Source organism: Lutjanus erythropterus, chromosome 14 (genome assembly GCF_056507025.1).
Source record: "Lutjanus erythropterus isolate fLutEry1 chromosome 14, fLutEry1.hap2, whole genome shotgun sequence".
In the NCBI taxonomy this organism is placed as follows: domain Eukaryota; kingdom Metazoa; phylum Chordata; class Actinopteri; order Lutjaniformes; family Lutjanidae; genus Lutjanus; species Lutjanus erythropterus.
Genome location: NC_139330.1, coordinates 9,249,118 through 9,271,387, shown reverse-complemented (window position 1 = coordinate 9,271,387; position 22,270 = coordinate 9,249,118). Strand labels below are relative to the sequence as shown.

Sequence of the window (22,270 nt, the reverse complement as noted above, 5' to 3'; positions counted from 1 at the left end):
TTGCTTTTCACGTTTGCTGGCCTTTTTCATTGCAAGAATGGGCAGAGTTGTTTTGGTTCTCTGCCTTCACACAAACCATATAGCGGAACCGCAGTCTTGGGGTGAGTGTCTGGTTCGAGCTGAGGCGGGCGGCCAGCATCAGTGTAGCCTTCAGGTAATATGACACGAAAAACTAGCAGATTCTTTCTTAATCTTTGTGGCAGGGGTGGTTGTGGTGTTGGAAGACATCAATGGCTGTATCATAATCAGAAAGCTTCCTGAGCTCTTCAAGAGCTTATTGCCACTTGAGCACTTCTACCTCTGAACTTCACTCCAAAGCTGAAAACACTACAACCATAGCGCAGCGGTGCATCATCTGGTGCTCGTAACACAAATACCAGCCATAGTATTTTTTCTCTTTGGTCCTCATCTGAAGAGCTTCCCACTTATCAGATAATGTCTTTTTTTAATATCATTTTTATAATGTGTGGGTATAGTGTGCATCGTAGAGGTGTTGTTCTTTTTCTACCTCAAAGTTTCATCTTGTACACTGCGACAACTACAAGACATGTATCGACTGATGAGGAGAAGTAAAGGTATGGTTGGATGGCAAAGCTTTGAAAAGAACCCTGCTTTTCTGATACGCCGTCACTGGAAAATGGTTTGTTCCTTTGTAGACTCACAATCCAGTCTCTAAATGCTTTGTTCAATAAAGACTGAGGACGGTCTCCCATCTTCCATTTCTAAAACTGGGTGGAAACTAAACTACAAGAGTGCACTCAGTAGAGTGCAGACCCTGTCAGGCAGAAAGACGGTGAAGCACCTACTGCAGTACCACTACAACTGTCAGAGTCAACCAGTATAGATTTGCAAAGTTCTGCCAACATTAACATGACAAAAAATTTCAACCTGACACAGTTGTTTATCACCAGTTAAGAAGTCAGCTGTCAGGGGTCGTATAAAACAGAGCAGCTGAAAAATAAAAGTACTGTGTCACAGTTGTATGTCTCCACCAACCAGTCAAGTAGCAGTTTGTCCATGTCTGTCATGACTCATATAATTAATGTAGTAAAGTCTGAAGGAATTTAATATGGAACTTGCCACTATATTGACCTGAACTTTGTCATAATTAGCATAATATGAATTCTTGAGTTATGGCCAAAAAGGTATTAAGTGATGTCACAGTGACCTTGGCTTTTGACCTTTGACCACCAAAATCTAATCAGTTCATCCTTGAGTCTAAATGTTTATTTGTTCCAAGTTTAAAGAAATTCCTTCAAGGCATCTGTGAGATATTGCATTCACAAGAATGCGATGACCTGAACACACAAAGCTTTAGGCCACCAGTGCCTCCTGTGTGAAGCCATAAAAAAGATTTTTCAAGAATTCTGAATCACAGAGGTCCTTCAGCAGACAATCAGAGATGTGCACAAAAATCCCAAACAAACTGAGCAGTCCAGTAGTGTGCAAGATTAGCTGCAGACAAGCTTTGGGTTGATCACTCATGCATGCAAGCGATTGCATGAAACCTCCATTGTGGCACCAGTCCAAAGTCTAGTCCAAGCCCTTCATATTGGTGGTGGGTTGGGGGGGGGTGGGGGGTGGGGGGGGGGGGTGATATGCAGAAGTACTGAGGAGACCAGCGGGAGAACATCATTTCCGGTAAGGCGTAGCCTTGAAAAAATAAAAGGGTAGGCGTACGTTTGTTAGCGGCTGTTCTCACCGCTGCTCAGGCAGCTATCCTGCATTTAGAAATCCCCAGACGATGTGTAGGCGGGGAGATCTCTGATTGTCTCGTATCATAAGACTAGTTCCTTTGTGGTGTGGTGTGGCCACTTGGCCAATATGTGTCTTGCCTATTAGCGATGTGTGGGTTTACATGAATAAAAATAAATGCTGCTTAAACTAAAGGTTGTGTGTTCAGGATTTGCTATCATGTCCATCTATAGCCTTTAGTAGAAAGAGAAGTGACAGAGTAACACACAAAGATGTCCTAAAGTAAGCAATTAAACATTTTATTGTCTCTGTTAGTCTTAATCAAACTGTCCTAAGCTCTGTGCAAACACAGTGAGCAATTGTTTGCTCACCTTCCTGCTGTTTTTAGTGGTCATAATTCACCCTCAGTCCAAACCCCTTCTACTGTCACAACAGTTTTGGATGTACATTCCTCTCTCTGCAGGAAATACCCCTCTTAACAGATACTGTGAGACACGAACAGGAAACACAAAAGAAAACACTCCTGGAGACAAAAGTCACCGCAGATAATGTCCCTGAGGGGCTCACAACAGAGAGACCATTTACTTATTTTCAGATCGAATGGTAAAGATCATGTAGCAGCCACATCAGAGTCTCTCTTTCAGTGTTGGACGCCAAATACAAATTGGACAATTCGGTCTCTCAGTATATTAGGGACACAGTTAAGAGTTCTCACTCAATGTGAGGCGCTTTTGATTGCTATGTAATTAGTTGAATCCAATGTTCCGTTTTGTGCATCTTGATAGAGCCAACAATCAAGAAACAACCTTTGGCAAAAATGTTATTCATAGACCTAGAGAAAGGGCAACTTTTAATTGTTTTCCCCACCTTATGTTTATCATTATTCTCCACAAGGTGTTATTCATCCGAGTCGGTCGACTCTTGTTGTCTCTTGTTTCTCACCTTATGTCTGTTATTTTCAATCTAACAAGAAAGACACATCTTCGAGCCAACTGGAAGGTGTCGGTGGACAAGGAGGATTTTATCTGCCATGATATACTGAACCGAACTAGAATTGTGTGACTAATTGCTTGGCAAACAATCTACGTTCAGACAGTGACAGTTGGTGTCCACTCATTCATCAGAGGGAGAGCGGCACGAGTGAATGATATCAGCCGAAGCAGGATTACTCGGCTCAGAAGGGGCGTACTCCAATCTGAACAAAGGCGGCCTCCTCATTACTGATTAGGTCCACAAGCTGTCAACTCAGTGTTGTTCTTCGTGGGGTAATGTTCATGTCAGGGTCAGACTAATATCTTTGCTATTTATCCAGTGACAGTTTAATTTCTTAACTACGCTTAATGGAAATATCATAATGTTTAATCGATTATTCAGTGCAAAGTGCTACTGTTATTCAAACACAGCCAAATTAAATCCTATTATAATTACTGAAATGAAAAAGGAACTGAACAATCAGCTTGAAGGTTTTGCTCTGGCAGTAACTGCCTGTGGAAACTTATTAAAGGATAATTTCAGTATTTTTAACCCTGGGCTCTACTTTTTTTTAACTTATTTTGGCATCTAAATGACTAAATAGGACCAAACAGTTTTAGAATAAATCACCTCAGCCAGCAGCTGGGGCAAATTCATCCATCAAATTATGTCCACTAAAAGTGCTTGTTTATCCCACTCCAGAGATATACCTTTTCAGACAGCCTTTTCTGATGCAGAACTGAGGCTGTAACATCACTCTCCTTAAAGCCAGCAGACTCCTTGGACAAATATTATTTCACAGAACGCAGGAGTTGCTGGTCTTCTGCTGCTTTGATCGATTAGTTTGTTGTTTGTGGTTATGTTGATGTGTGTCTTTGGTGTTTTCAAGGGTTAGTTATTATCCAAAATAACATGTTAGGACTGTCTGAAAAGGTCTCTCTCTGGGAATCCTTTCCATAATGTTGTCAGGCGCTTAGAATAATAATAGTCTGAGCCTGTTGGTGGCAAAAAACAAGCACTTTTAGTGGCTCACATACTTTGATGGGTCCATTTGCCACCAGGGATTATGTTGCAGCCATTGCAGCCCATGTGGCGGCGGCCAGCTGAGGCGATCTACCGGACCAAACCTTTTTGTACCTGTTCCAGATTTTACATGAACCATGACTAGATGACGTGTGACCACAAAAAGTAACTCTGTGGCCACCAAGTTTGATCCCCTGGCAACATGGCAGTTACACAAACATCCTGATACCTTTTCAGCATTCTGTAAAAACAGCAGCTTGTTGTTGTAAAGTTCTACACAGAGCCGAAGGGATCTCTGTAGAATCCCCTGGCTGGGTTCTACATTAAACCCTTGGAATATAAATAGGTTGTCAGGTTGGTTCTCTCTTAACATCCTTTAGAAGGTGGGAAGATTCTTGATAGAACCCTGAGAAAGGGTTCTGAGTGGAACCGTTGCACCGTAGAAGGATTCGCTTTTAGAACTTCTCATTGGGGTTTTGGGCGAAACCTTTCACAGATGGTTCTAGGTGTAACCCTTTATGTTTGTTTCTAGGCAGAAACACAAAAGGTGGATTATGAAAAAACAAAAATGGCAAGGATATGAATCATCTAAGGATGTTATGTGAAGTGGTGTGTGGCGCCAGTTTCCTCGTGTCTAGCAAAGAAGTCTAGCTTGTTTTTCATGGGAAAGAATTTCTTCAGGAAACATCATATCGCGATTCATGAGAAAAGCGGAACACAAGTGCCTCAGTTAAGGAAAGCTGTTTAAATTTGGCCCACAAGCAGCAAACTTCGGCCACCAAATTTCGTGACTTCGTGGCCAATGGGGCCAGTACTTAAAAATATTAGCTTCTATCCCTGCGTAGTAGTTTAGACCCCAAAATATGTAAAATAAGGGCCCAGGTTTAAAAATACCAGAAAAACCCTTTGACGCATTTAGAGGAGGAAAGGCTGTCAGATTTTTCTGTACCTGTCGTATCCGGCTCAACTTTACTGAGCCTGCCCTTTCTCTCAAACTATCAGGGCTTGTTTTCAAATCTTAGAGACATTTCAGTGGCAGAGGAGCTCTTACCCACTCTGTATGTCAAGGTGACGTAGCCAAGCATCAAGCAGAGGAAATGAATAGAGTGTAGAGCTGAATACTGCACATTACTATGTGCCGGTCTTCAGTTAAATCTCCACGCCCAAGGGAAGATTTCAGACACTCAGAGTGAAGTGAAGTCCTCTGCCTCTCTTCATCCCCCCTCCCCAGCTCCCTTCCTTTGCGTTTTCACTCACTCCACCTCTTCCCTTCTCTTCTCTGGTTGCTTGGTCTCACAAAGTCCACAGATTCAGGTCAGGGGGAGCTGACAGTCTGCCTTTAGCAGCTATTAAAGTAAAGTTCAGCAGATAAAAGCCTCCAAGGATAGCCATCCATCAGGGAAGGTAAAAGTGGGAAAAGTCAGTTTTGGACTCTCATTAGAAACGTGGTCTTGGCGTTTAGGAAAAATAGAATTTTTCAGTTTAACTGCTTTGACCCCCAGAGTTTTAATACTTAAAGCTTTAAAACCCATGTTTCTCCCACCACCTCAAACCCAGTGGACTATACATTTGAATGTCATTATGGTCCGATCCACTGAGCTCCACGTCTCTGTCTCTGAGGGGCTATATGCCTTAGCCAGGGTTCTTGAGGACTTTTCCTCTCTACCCATGGGACCCAGGTGACTCCTTCTTTTCCTTCAGGCCACATGTTAACTCAGCTTCTCTATCTGACTAAACTCAATTTCCTCCTCCACTGCCTCGAACTGCATCATCAGAATAGGGCGCAGTAGAGCCAGAGCGTATTCCCAATGGCCAGATTTGCATACGTGCCACTGTACAAAAATCCACTCTCTCCGAGTTTCAGAGAGAGGGGCCTGTACCTCTGAGTCTTTCATTCCACTAAGCTGTCTTTTTTCCCGTCCTCCTTCATTTCCCACGTCTACAGATTTATCTTATGGGGAGCAGATTGTGCGTGAACTTTCATTTATATGTTTTTATATCTGAAGCCAATTCATGGCTGCGCTGCAATGACCGCCATAACAGGAAGGAGACGGGCAAGCAAACAGCAAAACAGGATGTAAGCCAATATGAGTATACAGTTTTTACAGGTGCCGCGTTAGAGTGAGAATGTCTGCTGGCCACTTGCCTGGGAAAATACCAATTAACAGCTGCTTTGTTTGTGCTCAAAGTGGCTAAAGTCGCAAGCATTTTATGGAACAAAAGAAGGCCAGGTCACTACCAAAAGCAGAGACTTACACTAATTCCTGTAACGTTTTGTAAATCCAAGCTGCACACACAGTGGAGCTGCTCTGACAGCCAAAACCTAAACAAATCAACTTAATCCCCATTGATCATTACAGTAAAGTCTGTTTTAATATGATTTTGATGTGCAGGAAATGACCAGCATTAGACTGACAGCCTTTTCTGTTGCTAATGCCTTGTAAAGGCATTTGCACTTGATTGTTGTTTTGATCCTCTCACCTCTACTGCATGAGACTAATGTAATTTCAAAAGGAGGATGCCTTTCCAAGAGGCAAAGAGGCATCCTTTGAGGCAAAATAAAATTTGATAGAGCATAAAGGGTAATGCGATTTCCGCTAAGGAGCTATCAATTTTGTTCATCTCTTTGGAGTGCTGGTAGCTCTGAGCATCTTTGCAATGGGTGAAGGAAGCACAGATCTCCAAATAAACATGCATACATCGCGTTTGTGACAGAGCAGGGTGTCTGTGGGAAGCGGCGAGTATCAAGATGAGCACATGAGTGATGTTTGCGGCCTTTGGTGCCAGACCTCACAGAGTGAATGTATATATCTGTATGCAGAAAGTAGAGAAGAAGGGGGGGCAGTGACAGGATATGGAGATGGGACGGTAGCAATGGGATCAGTCTTTGACTGCCTCACAGACACAAAAACACACAATGCTTGCTGCATGGGTGGCAGTCCCAGGCGCACTCATATTTTTACAGCTGGGCCCACATCCCATGGCTCCCATAGATGCTTCAAAGCACTTTTCAAAGCCTCCGTTGAGGAAACAGTTGCATGTTTCACCAAAGGCATCCTATACAAACTGCGGCTGGATGTGTATTATTTTCACTGTTAATTGCTGAATATGGATCAAGACTATATAAAAAAAATCCTGTCTATTGAGTGAAACAAAGGCTTGATTGATATAGAACTGGCTATAGGATATTTTATTTAGTTACATTTCAAATTGCTTGGCAATGCAACTCGGAAGGACATATTTGAGCTTGGACTTGCTCATTGATTCCGCTGAATAATTATGCTGCATCAGGCTCTGTGTGTTTCCTGATATCTGACCGTGGGTGTATACCTGGATGTGGCCTGTTGTATTTAACAAACTCCCAGGCTCTCTCCCTCAGCGGGATTTGAGTGCAGGCAGGGGAGACCGAGATATGAGCTCATAAGAGATTAAAGTTTAGTATATTTGATTGTTTCTCTTGTGTGGTGGGGCTTTTACAAAGGGTCCGGCCAGACGAGTTCAGTCTGAATTAGCCTTAGCAGGAGGGAGAGAAGGGGCGCTGAGAGGGGCCGCAGCTAATCCCAGGATATTGAGCAGGATTCCTAGGATGAAGCTGCGCTCCTTTGCTTTCCCAAGTGTGACGATGGGGAGTGTTGGGGGATGAGGGAAGAGGGAGGATTTGGGGTCTCTTTCTCTCCTCAGTCCCTATTGTGAGGAGAGTTTTCACAGTTTAGGGGCACAGTGTCTGGGATTCTCTGTCCACTGAAGTGAGTCTTTTTTTGGGGGGGAAACGTCCAGGCAGCGCCGGCCTCTGAGGATTAGGCCCACTGGGATAATCAGGATCAGTTCACAGTGTCCTCGAAGGGGGTCTTAGTCTATGTCCAACAGAGTAGGAGAAGGGACGCCACTGTCCTGTGTAGTTGCTGGCTCTGCCCACATCCCCCTCAGACCCTAATGACATCTGCTTCTCTCCTCTCCCCTTTTCTGCGTCCATCTCCTCTGAAATCAAGTCTGGTTTGGATCCATAATATTAGTGCTGTCTTCCAGTGAATCTGATAAAATTACATGGTAAAGTATATTAAAGAGGTATTTTTCTAGGCCTGCACAATTAATTAATCGAAATGTTATTAAGATGGCAATGTGGCCGAGTGCAATACCCAAATCGGAGAAGCTGTGATTAATTTTTTTTGATAAAGGACAAATGTAAAAAAACAGCGTTATAATGAAGCACTGCGGTGCTGCAGGGATGCCCTGGCCTACAAATCTTGTTCTCCAAACAAGTTTATTTTGTACAGACGAGGGATGTCACAATGTTAAATAACAAATTGAAAATCAATCAAAATGAGCTTACAGTCCCAGAAATCGTAATCAAAGGCAGAATCTCTCTGAGTGTAGCTCACCAGCTGTTATTATCACACTTGATGCCATTTAGACCATCTTTTTGAAAACGAGAATCATGAATGTCAGGGAATAAAACCAATGATCTGTTGATCTTTATAAATCAAAAATCAAAAACGGTTTAAAATCGAATAGAATTGAATTGTGCTTTTGGAGGACCATGACACTCCTTGTGCGCAACATATTGTGATTTCGATAATATTTTGATTAACTGTGCAGCCTTAATTCCCTCTAATTGTGAATCATACCCCAACTGCAACATCTGTGAAAATAATAATGATGATGATTTTTCATCATATAGTGCAGCAGAAAAATGCTATTTTTTTTTGTCACCTGAATTCAAATTTCAAACTTTTTTTTTTTTTAAACATAAGTACAGGATTTTTACCTTTTTATTTAGAAAAAGAACAAGAAATCCATGTCATCTGTTTAGAACAATAGTCTTTGAAGTTCAGAATTGAATATCCTGTCCTCTCCTCTAATTATGATTACACATGTTATGTTCCTCTGGGACTTCTGTGTTGTATACACTCGTGCTGTCTGGGCTGAAAAAGAGTTGCATGAGTAAAGGATCCCATTTTGTTAGCAGCCACATCTGCTTTTCATATTTATCCATACCTTTTTATGTCCCCTGTGACAAACTCTACCCAAACAAAAGCCCGGGAAATGGGTGGAACTGAACAAGACAGTCACTGAGTGTATACAATAAATGGAACGCTGACGCAAACGGATACCCAGGTGGTGCAACCATTCTCCCTTCATGTAGCACACGCAGCTAGAAATAAAGCAGGAAAGTACACCTTTTTGTATGGCACCATTGTTTTTTTGTTCTAACCCGAACTTTAAACACGCACACACCTTCTCATGGAGTGGGAAAAATCTCATGTTTTCACCGGCAGTCTGTTACATTACGTTAACAATTTTGTTTTCGCTGAGACAAGCAGCAGGCTCCGCTCTTTGAATGTGTCGTCCTCAATTATATCTACAGTAAGACCCTCCGCAAATGTTGCTCGCCTTGTGCTGTTACCAAGATACGAGTGCTAACAGATGCAAGTATGCGGGTGAGCTGGTGAGCAGCTCCAGCACGCGCACAGACAGAGCAGTTCGCTGCACAAAGGCCAACAAATAAGTGCTTTCATATCTACCCTCCCCCTCCTCTTTGGGACAGTTGAGGGGTTGAATGGAAAGCAGGGTTGCGGGTGTGGGGGGTCACTGGGTAGTATAGGGAAACCAGTGTTTGGAACATTGTGTTGTTGGATTTCATGGCTCTGTGTTCATCTTCCCTCTTTGGCTGCATGTCTGTCATGATGAAATCAAGTTGTCCGTGAAATCTTGTTTATCTGTTTTACATCTTTGTCAGCAGTCAGTTGCCACCATTATTCAGTGTTAATCATCTTTCAAAACTCAGGGAGTTGACATCTTCATGCACAAATGTGTTGTTTCTGACTGAGGGTGACAACAATCACACTGTGTGGCATTTTGTTGTTGTTCTTATGACACCAATTTATGTAGCAACTAGGGCTGCATGATATTAACAGATTTCATGATTAGTGGGAATGATCATTTTTGCAACACAATTTTCATGTTCAGTGAAAAAAAACTTGTAAAATCATGACAATCAGACATTTGTTGGGGTTTGTATCAAACAGACATGTTTTCTTACATCTGGGGAGGAAGATTTGTAAACCAGAGCATCTCTGCAGCGCTACAATGCTTCATTATAATCCTGTTATGTCACATTTTATCTTTATGAAAAAAAAAAAACCCAAAAAACCCTGCAGCTTCTGTGATTTGGCAGCATTGGGTCAGATATCTCTTAAATGTTACTGAATTCAAATTACATGGCAGTTTTTGTAATTAATAAGTAATCCACTGGATTGCAAAAAACTGTGATATAATCTGAATACTTTCGGATTACTTTAAAATCACACATTGGAAATATTGTACCTTATAATAAAATGAAAACAAAACAACACAGCCACAAACATTCATTTTTCTCTCCAAGCATCTAAATCTCAATCAGCAATTTAAATCAAAATAAAATGCACTCACAAAGACATGTTTCTTTCATTATTTTCTGTTTTATTGGCCAATCGTGCAGGGACTTAATTGATGAGAGACTTAATTGATGTCAGTCTGTAAACTACTATAAACAGAAGAGACGATGACAGTAATTTTGTTTTATTTTCCTGACACTCTTAAGGTGGCAGGAGGATTTATCTGTTGTTCTATCTTGTTTGTTTTTTGCTTTGCCTTATTTGAAACTGTAAAACATGTAAAATGTTGTAAATTTTGGATACTGTATTTGTATCTAGGTCTCCAGTAATAACACTACATAAAAGAGACAAAATCATGTATCACAATTGACATAATTTAAGGATATATCTAAAATATAATCAAGTAATCCTTGATTAGCCAGCCATTACTAGCCAACCCTGCAATATTGCAGCAGTGATGATTATTTTATTGATGTTGTAGCTCAGTTTGGATTTTTACTATGACAACTTGAAATCAGGCATTTTACTTTCACCTTATCAGACTTTCGATACGGTTACTGTGTGTGTAGAAGATTTATTTGACATAATAATCTTCTAAATTGTTCTGATGTGATTTTGTCAATGGAAGAATAAAACAATCCCACTTGAGTATCTGATGCATTGAGAGACTTTAAAATGTTGTTTTAAATGGCTTTAAGCAGAAAGTGAATCACATGAGTGCGCTACTTGTTGCGAGTGTCAAATGTTTGTGCTGCATTTTTTTTGCCAAAATGTTGCAACGGTACATCTTGTGGTGTAATATCTTAGCAGTATAGCTACCCTTTGGGACAGGTGTAACAATATAAGCAGAAATGGCAGCATGCTATTAGTCTTATGCTCTTCTGGCAGGCACTCTGTCTCAATAGACCCCACTGCAGTCAGACAGTGTAGCTTATGCAGCATTGAGAAAAGGGTTGGCGCTCCCCTAACACACAACATCTATTCTATTCCCTCTGCTTCACAAGACCAGACCCACTTACTGGGGGTTGTCAGACTCACAACTCAGAGCATTGCAGTTTTTAAATGCGGTACTTTTTCATACTTTTGGGTAATTTCATGATAAACAACACTGCCAAGGTCATTAAAGTGAAACATTACATGTATAATGTATTACTTCTTTTCAGCCGTAATAAATTGAATTACATTAACCACATTGCTCCTTGGGAAAAGTACTTGCTTCTTTACTTTTTTCCTGCTGATAGAAAATTTAAAATAATGTCACATATCCGCGCCCTTCAATTGTTACCACTTCTGTCACTGTCATTTCTTGTCCTTTTCATCTCACTGTCTCTCATGTCGTACATGTATCCTCTCTGCTCTCGCTGTTTGTGCATGTTTAAACAGGAATAAGATGAAAGGGAAGAACAGGCTAAATGAAAGTATTTTTGATAGTACGATAACAAGAGCCATGTGTAAAATTTTAATCTACAGGCCAAGTAATGGGGCTTTGATATTAGTTGGCCTCTAACTGTAATGCGATTTTGCTGCTGAAATTCAAACAGTAATGCCTTTCATTATTCCACTACAGGAAAGTAATTTAATTACATGTTCTTCTTTGTGTCTTGTTACTCCTCTGCTCTGCTAATAACTCTCATCATCGGGACACACGAATCGTATATCTTCTCTTCCTTCGTTCCCACGAAGGACGACGAGATTTCATATTTTTTATGTAACATATTCCCCAAATAATATCCCTCATTCTTGAGAAATGAGACAAAATTTAATTTTGAGAGAGTTTTGATTTTTGCTCTGCAATTATGCTGGGAAAATATACTTTATAAGATCGAACTTTTCACTATTTAACCTTTTAATCGACAGAATAGACCATCAGACAGAAAATGTGATGGACAGAATTGCGAAAATGTTGCCAAAATTTCTTCATTGCACAGCGTAGATGTAATGATTAGCCATTTTACCATGCCATATTTTACTAGGTTGCCCGGAGTCCTCTTAATGCTAATCAAAATCAAAAATTTTTTTTTAAAACCATAATTCTCATTTAGCTTTGATTTAGAGGGACTTTAGAGTTTTAAACCAGCGGGACAGGGAAGCTCAGGGTATAGCTAATGCTTTTTATGCAGAGCTAAAAACTATTTTAAAAATTACTAGAGCAGATTTTTATAGCTGTGTTGTAGAAGGTATTGTTAGATTTAGATAATAAAATTTAAAGGCTTTTAATACATTTTTAATTTGTTCAAAGTTGTGAATTCTTCTTAAGGAAAAGGGTGTTTTCTGTCAGACAGCAAGTTTAGAAATAAAAAGAAGTAAAGCAAACCAAAACATCTCATAAATTACATATATTCTATATGTATAGAAGACATTCTCACAAAATGGAACTAGAGTGTTTGTATAAATATTTTTTTTGTGCCTGTTGTCAAGAATGGGTGATATATTTTTAATTACTGTTTGCGGTGTCGAGCTCCTCTCTTGGGTACGCTGTAGGCAGCAGCATACATTTCATCTTGTAAAAGTAGTTTTGGTTTGTCGTTCCCGTCCTTTCTCCCTCAGTGGAAATAAGAGAGAGGAGCAGCTTCGGTGCTGGCTGGCCTGTGATGCACAGCTGCTGTACTGCCGCTTTATTAATGGGATTCAGGAGCTCATCTGAGCGTTCCGATAATGGAACAATGGAGGACCCCGCTTTGACAATCCTTCATCTCTGAGATGCTACAATTGATCACCAATTCAATTGCTAACTGTAGAAAATTGAATTTCTAGCCCTAACATTGTTCGTTAACCACGGTGCCGATGAGATGGCCATCCAGATTAATGATAATGGGAGGCAGAGATGGCTTCTGAGACGGCCTGTGAATTTGATTAGCTCCAGACGGCTGTGGAGACAAAGAGCAGCCAGTCAGACTCTTATGTGGAAGTACTTAATGAAAACCCTGCATGGAAGGTAATTGGGAAATGTTTGTCTGGCTGCACGCTTCTCGACTTACTGTACTCAGTCTTTAAACTTATCTCTGTCTTCAATCTCACGCTCACTGTTGCTTTTACACACACACACACACACACACACACACACAGTCATAGACGCACACTTTGTATTAATTTCCTCTAATAACATTATCTTGCTCATCGAAAGTAAAGAAGCTGCTATAAAAAACATCACCACGTAAACAAAATGCGTCTGTTTTGAAGCCCTGTTGATAGGTTTAGCTTTCATGCTCACTGGCCAGATTATTTATGGTTCTCTCTAAATAGATCCCACCGTATAAAGAGTTCATCTTTTACAAACTTAGCTTGGTTTTTCAAGCTTCTTAAATAGGGGCTATACAAATAAAATGTTTTCATATGTGCCAGGAAAAACAGCTGACAGCATTACTCTTGTTCCCAAACAAAAATCATATTTGGAGCATTTTGGAACTGTGTGTTTTCCTACATTCTTCCACACCACTGCAGTTTTTCTCTGTCTTAGCAGCAGCTAATTTGCCCTGCAGTGCAGTCCTTGTCTTTGCTAACCCCCACTGTTTGCCTGGAGAAAAACATGTTCCTCCTCCGAAGAACATGGAGTCATGCCAGTTGCATCCTATCACCTGACAAACGTGTGTGTTGTCTCTTGTATTGAGGGGTTATACAGTGTGGGTCCGCATTGAGTCGTCTGAATCAGGGGTTTCAGAACTCTTTCCTGGTAAGGACCCCCACAGTAGAAGCACATCAGATCACAGACCCCCAAGTTTGAGAGGATTTGTCCTCAGGCATCCCCTCTAAATATTTGTCATACTTTTAGGTTTGAAGGCAATGAAGTCTTCACAGTCAATCAATGATCAGAGATCACTGCAACTTTCAACTTTCAGAAAATATGATATAAAGCAAATTTGTCATACCCCCTTTTGCCCGGGAACCCCTATAACCAACTGAAGTGCTGCTGTTTGTACCATGACCCCAGTTTGAAAACCAATAAACCAAAGATATCTGTATCATCTCTCATAGCAGCGACCATCAAATATTGCGTATTTTTGTGTGGGGAAAAAAAGACGTAAAGGACCAGTGTGTAGAATTTAGTTGCATCTAGAGGTCAGCTTGCAGACTGCAAACACCTCATATCACTCTCCCCTTGCAAGCATATAGGAGAACCTACGGTGAATGCAGAACTCGTGAAAAATGCAAAAGGTCCAAACCTGAGCCACTGTCTGGTTTGTCCATTCTGGGCTACTGTAGAAACATGGCGGCGTCTGCGGAGGGGGACCTGCGCCCTCTGTAGATATAAACGACTTATTCAAAGGTAACAAACACACAATTCTTATTTTTAGGTGATTATAAACTATAAATTGTAATGGAAACATACTTATGAGTATTAGATTCCATTTCTGCCATGTTAAATCCCTGAAAATGTTACACACTAGTGCTTTAACAAATTTCTCTATCAAAATATTTAATTATGTGTTTTTTGTTTATCACCTAATCGATTAAACAGCATATCCTTGCAGCTCTATTTGCAGCAGAATTGAAGCTGGAATAAATTCTTCATTGAGCGCATTTCTTCATGCTGATTTTTAAAAATATTTGCTAATTTCTGTGTTTCTCATGTAATACTTGATTATTTTAATTAATATAATCTTTTGTCCAACCTTTTTCTTAGACTCATAAACAAAAAGCACTTAAGAGTGTTTTCCCCCACTGCTTGACAACTTGTTTTGTTAAGTTGCACTTAAAACAAGTGGGGTCTGTCTTATTGTTCTTTTGAATTTTATTAGCGTTTGTGTACAACACAAAAAGAGTGACTCATGTCCGCGTAGCGCTCACCAGGTCTCCTTGACAGTCCTACTCATGTGTCTCAGCACTCACTGTTCTCCCCTGGTGTCAGCGGTGCAAGTCAAACACTGCCAATTAAGCAGTGGTAGAAATGGCTCATATTCCCTTCCCCTCTCATCAAAATGAGACTGACTCATTTAGACTGCTGAATGGAAGGATAGTGTTTAATATGGTAATTTCTACCACTCCGTTTGACAGGGCAGAGCAGATATCCCCAGTGTTTTGATGTGATCTCAGTAGAGTGTCATTTCATGGTTATATTTGGGGCGAAGTGGCTATGAAGAAGAAGGGCTTCTCTTGCATCTAAAAGACAAAATCAAATGTCTATACATAATTTATGTGCATTCATACCAAACACCCCATAAAGCGTGATGACATTGAACGTACTGCAGCAGAGATAAACAAGTTCACGGCCATGACTGGTACATGTTTCTTTGACCCTCGATTATTAGAAAGACAGGAGAATCTCAGGATTGGAGATTAATTGTCTTGTTTAATTACACCTTAGTGATTAGAGGAGGGAGGAAGTGAAATCCCTGCTGCTGAATCTGTATAATGCATGCTCCCTCAAAGTCAAAGCCTGCATTTTCAAGGATACCGTCCTCCTAAATCTGCACTTAATTGACAGACAAGGCTGCAGTCAGCACCTCTGAGAAGCACGCAAGTGTGACATGTAAGATTGGGTTCGTTTACATGACTGTGTGTTAATTAGGCCTGCGTGATATAGCTGAAAAATTTATCACAATAGTGAAGTTTCATATCAATAATTACTGGTCTTGTTGGATGAGACTGACGACATGCTGTGTAGTCCAAACGGTGGAAGGTGATTAAATGTTTGTCGTGTCACCAGTCTTGGTGGGAAAGTTTTCCTGCTCAGTTTACACACGACACTGGTGTCCATCCATTTTCTTCTGCTTATCTGGAGCCAAGTCGTGATGGCAGCGGGGTAAGCAGGGTGATCCAGACGCTGTTTGATGAGTTGTTTCTTCCTTTTGGGGCGATTTTTATCGTTTTATTTTGCCTATTTAATGATCTGCATGAGTGACAGCCGTTGCTTCAGGGGCAGAGTACAAAACCCACTGAGCCGGAGCTGGAGAGGAAACCGGCATGTGGAGCCAGAATATTTCCACATTTAACTTGGATATGTGGATTGAATTTGACCAAACCAGAGTTGCTATAACAGTGGAAAGACTGTTTCGGTTTAGCTTTATTTTTCTGAGTTTGAATTAAGTGTTTTTTAAGGAGTTAACAAGGCGATTAAAGCATGTTCTAGTTAGGTAAAAGAGAAGGTGATCTGTTTTATTTTTCTACATTTTGTGAGTTCTTGTTGTTGTGTATTTATTGGACAGATATATTTAGGATCTGCGGTTGCTGGGGCGACGGTTTGCAGTTTGAAAGTTTAAAATTAGCCTAATGCAACTCTGAGCTTCCCCTGGATTTCTGAACTCCTATCCCCCCGATGGTCATCCGACTTTAAAAAACACAAAGGAACAACACGCCTGTTAAATGATTTCCTATTGGCGCGTCGCTGGTAGCATGCTTCATTATCAAGGGATATGACAGGCTGTTTATGAGCCAGAGTGTATTCATTATGTGCTTTCATGGTGGTTTGCATTTTAGGCATTAAGGTGAAACTATGGAACAGTTTCTCAAACTATTTTCTTGTTGCTTTTGATGATGTGCCTGTCACTGATACATATCACTATGTTTTATCGTCTGGGCCCAGTTTTCATTTTGTGTGCTGATGGTTCAGATGAGATGCAGAGAGAGATGAAGGGGGTGGAGGAGGGAGGGGTGCAGCTGCTGATGGACCCCCTATTGGTGATGAATGCCTGTAGATAAATGGGCTTTCTCTACTGAGTGGGATTCTCTCACCTCAAGATGGGACACTCTGTACATTGTTGCTGTTCTCTTTGTTACATGCGTGTCCAGTTCCTCTGTTAGAGGCTGCATACCAGCTGTGGTTTGACCATCGGGTCATTCGACTCCAGGGGAACAACCAGGGGATGTGTATCCTTACCGTTTCTAAAGAAAAAGTGTCCTGCGGTTTGGAGAGAAAGTGTTCAACTACTTTGTTGTCAAGGCACAATACATGTTGAGCGTCTTCTCTAAGCTCATGAATAGTGTTCTAGAGCCAAAAATTGATTAGAAACCTGTTACATTTTGGGTGCAAAAGGCAGCCAAGGTTAATTTACTGGATGAGGAGGCCGTTATAACCCTCCCTTTAGCGTGTCTCTTCATTGGCCTATTTTAAATCCCCCCTGAAAACAGGAGTTAATTAGGAACGCCAACAGAAGAGAAATCCAAGGCAAGACACCAGCTTTTATTTTAGACTGAAAAAGCACAAATGCATCCACACTCAATTACTTGCCAATACATTTTTGAAGTGCTTGCCTTGGACAGTGTATTTTTGTGCTAATTCATTTACATGGGGCAATATTATTAAAAAGTAAACACAATAGAAGCTCTTTGTGAGGTTAAACCTGCCTCTAATTAACAAAAAGCGAATTTGAAACGCGAATTAGTCTATGAAAGGGAGCTTGTTAATGAAGTGTGTGAACAGAATGAAAGAAGAAAGCGTGCGGCCTACCCTGCTGGAGAAAGGTTAATGACTGTATGGAGCAGACCAGGAGTGTCTTTCCTCTTGCTGTGCTCTGGGTCCTGATCCTCTGGGTCTTCCTGCTTGTTGGACCTTTGTTCTGCAGAAAATGCCATAGTTTCAAAACACCACATGTCCAATTACACTGCTATCATCATAATATTAATAATGTGGCTTCATTATTAAATTATATATTTCTCGAGCTTTCAGTTTTTATATGCATTTCAGTAGCAGAAAGGGTCATATACTGCTCAGAGTGATACCCTGGCATGCTTGCATTGCTAGTTTTTACTTTCAGGGTGCAGAACTACAAAAGGAATGCACATATGTCTTTAGATATGCTGAAACAGCTTCCCCAAGGACAAAACCTCATACTGTATGTTGTTAGTCATGCTGGTAATGTGGCTCCAGGGATGGCAAACTTGGTCAGTCAGTCCACCACTTTGGTTTGTGCTGAAATATCTCAGCCAGTATTGCATCTGTATTGCAGCATCCTCCAAACTTTTTTCATACATTCATCGTCTCCAGAAGATGATTCCTAACAACTCTGCAAGCAAGTTAACAAGTTAACATTAAGTTTATTTTTTTGTGAAATGTCTCAAATAATTGGATGGCTCTCCATGAAATTTGGGTCAGACAATCATGCCCTTGCGGGTTTAGGATAGAACAGTGTTTGGGGTTACCATGACTACGTGATGAAAGTCATGTGATGAACGTCGGTCCATTTCTGGACTTTCTCCCTCTTTATACTTCATCAGCTGCAGCCGCAGCATCTTATATAGCTGTGGATGGGTTTACACTGAAGTCAGATGAAAAGGCTGCTGCGTCAGTTTCAGTCGTGTCTGCCGTGTCAAAGTGTCTCAAGTTTGTCCTTGGACTCATCATCATCAGCCCGCAACAGTTAGTCAGCTTGAAAACTTGAGAGCTGATGCTGACATTATTGATATTTCTTATATTGTTCAGCCCTAAATTAGCATATAGCTCAAAGCACTGTGGTACAGCCTTACTGAGCCGCTAGCATTGCTGTAGGCTCATAATTTTGTTTTGTATATGAACCTCTGATTAAAAAATGAAATACGACAGAAGCCTTTACCTGTGACTGTTCGAGACAAACCCAAACAGCTGTCGCCAGCTCTGGACATGCTCCCGTACACATCACTACATCATTCTTGCTTCACATCCTCACGTTCACCTCATGAAGCAAGAATGATTTGGCACAGTCTCATTTCCATGAGTTCATTATGCACATTATAGCACATAACAAATTGTTATTAGGTAAACTGGATTTTCAGAAATATGAAAGGCTTTGTTATGTGCATAAATGAATTACCTAATGGTCCTTGTAGATATGAAAATGCCATGTCTGTCACAATAAAACAGTGCATGAGGCAAACTGTGGTAATGCCACTGCTCCCCAGTCTCCTTCTAATACTTCGGCTTCTAATATTAGATTGTAAAGGGTAAAAGGCTCTTAGAGGAAAACAAAACGAAATCATTAAGACTATTGGTAAGACCCAGGGGATGTTTAGATTTGTAGCTGCATATGAATGGTGTCCTTGTAAATTATGTTTTTGCTGTCACCTGGAGAGACTAATTCAGTGACTAAGAAAGGGAAACAAGGGACCATTTTACTGTTAATATTTTTTTATGTTTTGCTGATGGCAAGATAGGTCCTGCAATTACCATAAATAAAAAAAAACTACTGTCATGGTTCACGTGTCAACCTATTCCCCTTCCACTGCATTAATTCCACATTTCTTATGAAGTTGTTACAGTCACTGTTTTTTAATGAATGCTCACTGTCAAAACTTTGCTCATTTGACTCCACCACACTGTCTGAAGTCATGCCGATTGATTTTAATTGTCCCTGACTTGGAGATGGAGCTGAACACAGACAAAGTATTGGATTTTCATCCTTCATTTCAAACAATATAGAGCCACTGGGGTGTAGTTTTCATTAGGATGGTGATTGATTAAGGCCAGGTGTCACAGCATAAGTGAGGATTTTAGTTGAACTTGTCTAAATGTTTGCATATTTTACTAATTTGATTTAACACCCAGCGCTTTATGTAATTAAAATATGATGATAATATAATTATAATGGCCTTCATGTATAATATTTCTTCACATCCAAATTACAGAAATATATTACGCAGTTTGTACACCAAAGTTAGCACACATATGCAGGTTTTTTTTTTAAACACAGGTAAGCCTGCTGAAAAAAAAGCTACTGACAACTTTCCCCTTGTCAGTAGACCTGTTTGCCTTCCTGTTTTTTTCTGTTGTGCACTGGAAAGCTGAGACAGAGCTCATGTGTGCAGGAGAGCAGAGAGAAAGCAGTTAGTAAAAGCGTCTGTGTGTTCAGCCCCTAGTACTTTTGTAGCTTCTAACTGAATCTTTGGTTTGAAGTTTAAGTTCCCTGGACTGGTGTTTGCACGTTCAGGTATCTGCTTTAGTTTAGTTAGTCTGCTTTAGTTTCATGTTCGCATTCAGCAGCTTACCGCTGATGAAAACCCAATATATCCTGTCTTAGGGCATTAAATTGATCGCAACTGGACTGGTAAAATTGTCTTGGAAGACGTTTCGCCTCTCATCCGAGCAGGCTTCAGCCTGGATATGACCTGGATGAATGAGAATATTCACAGGCACCAATATATCCTGATTTTGCTGCTTCATATAAAAGCTTTTAGATGACAAAATAACAGGGGAGCTTAATTGTAAAAAGATCTAGGAAGAAAGATGTCTATCAGCTGTTCGGCCACTGGACTGAATACAAGTGCTTCATTAGTAAATACACAGAATGAGTGAAGCCAAGCCAGTGCATGTGCATAGAGTTACTGGTGTAGCGACAACCATTCATAGCTTTTGCTGAAAAGGAGTGAAAATTAGCGAATCTGCCCTGGTGTCATATTTAAAACATGCCAATTGTACCCTTCTCCACTGAAGACAAAACTGAGTTGTGGGTGTCAGTGTTTTTTTTCCCCAGTGTAAAAGGGGCTTTAGAATTTCGCTATGCACCTTTTGCACCTCTGCTTAAGTGTTACTCATTGCATATTTTTACATCTCTGATAATTTAGTGGAAAAATGTAGGCAATGAAATACTTTGCATTTTATCCACACATACAGATGCTGAATCTGGCTCTCAGAGAAGGTACAGAAACTTTCTACCTCTTAAATCCAAGCTCCCCCTTTGTTTAGTAATGGTTAGGAACTGATTTAGTAGGCTAATAAATCCAAAAACAATTTTACAAGAGGCAATGCAGGGGAAAAAAAATTCACACTGTTAAAAAAAAAAAAAAATCCCAGACATTCAGGAAGTTAACTTATGACAAAATAGTCTGTTTCTGTAATACACTCCTAACAGAAGCAGGGCCGCTGTTGTTTTTTACTGCACATTTGCCAGCAGGCCCGAATATTCCAATTTAACAGATGTCAGTACAAGACATTCTTGGCCATTCTTATAATCTCCTGATGATAGATTAGTCCTTTACTGGTATTTCACAAATTTTTGTCTTGTTTCACATCTTACTTCCAAAGCCTCTTTTGGATCTTATCCATGTAAAGAATTTTTGAAGTCTTCATTTTGGCAACTTATAGCCCTGAGCTTAGTTTCTTTGTCAGTGGGTTTGATGTGCATAGCCACTGACTGGAGACTTTGCCTTTACCGCTGTGGATATTGTATCACACACTGATGTGATAGCAATGCTTTCAGATGAGGAATACTCTCTTTAGTTGAAGAGATGATTCAAGGGTTTTTGAGTCCATCAAAGAGCCCTTTAAAGACAAGATTTCATCTTGAGAGATTGGAACAATCTCCTCTTTGTATTTGTTAGAACAGCTTTTGTGGCGGGGTATTAACCATAACTGTTAAAACTGCATGCATGCTATTCCCACACGCTCAAATGTTATGCATAAAAGAAGCCACAGTGTTAGAGGGAACACCTGTAAAGCTTCGCTCTGGATCCTTTCTTCCTCCTCTCTCCAGCTGGCCTTGATGCTCTTGCTGAGGCCAGGCACACTCTCACCCCGGCTTTCCATGTTGGCAGGGACTTTCTTGCCTCTTTCAGGAGAACACACTCACAAACTCTGGCTGCTGGGGCTCAAGGCTTCTGAGGTTTCACTTGCATCTTGGCCCACCTCCTCATCAACCCCTTTGCAAACCAAAATAGACTCCATATTTCATCCCGACCAATCCAGCAAGAATGTAAATAAAGAACAAAAGTTGCCTGTTCTACACATATCAGAGGGCCTCTTCGGGAATAGAGCTTTCTTAAAACTGATCCTGCTGCCGGCCTGACCCCGGCCGTTTCTCTCCACTCCATTTTCTAAAGCAACAGTGCAGGGCAGTGCGCCACAGTGTCTGTGCTGCCCTTATCTCGCATTGGCAGACACTGGGTCTCCCCGTAGTCTGGATTTCCGTCTGAGCCTGAGCTCCTGTGGCCTGGCTGTTCCTCTCTCATCTGCATGGCCATCTCCTCCTTCAATCCGCCTCAAACTAATTGACTTTAATTTGTCTTTTTTGCCCTCCTACGGTGAAGTGTACCTTCTGAATTCATCGGTCGTAGCAAGTGTCAATTAAAAAGGCATCACCCAATAAAATTTGTGAACAACGGATGTTAATTAATATCAGAGGTTTATGGCGCGTGGTACAGGTCCCGGCATGGCTCTAAGCACTTGATAACCATTTGGCCATGCAGTCTGAGTGCCATTTTGGAGGCTGAGACTAATGAAGCTTGTCGGCTAAAATGAAGCCAGACTGTGAAATGGCCTCATCAGGTACATTATCTTAACACAATCAGAGCATTAGCACCTT

General features: G+C 40.8%; 1 protein-coding gene across 1 annotated transcript in view; it reads left to right on the top strand.

The window, feature by feature from the left end:
• macrod2 (mono-ADP ribosylhydrolase 2) overlaps positions 1-22,270 on the top strand; it is a 551,038-nt gene that overhangs the window by 53,060 nt on the left and 475,708 nt on the right. The gene's annotated exons all lie outside the window — the stretch shown is intronic.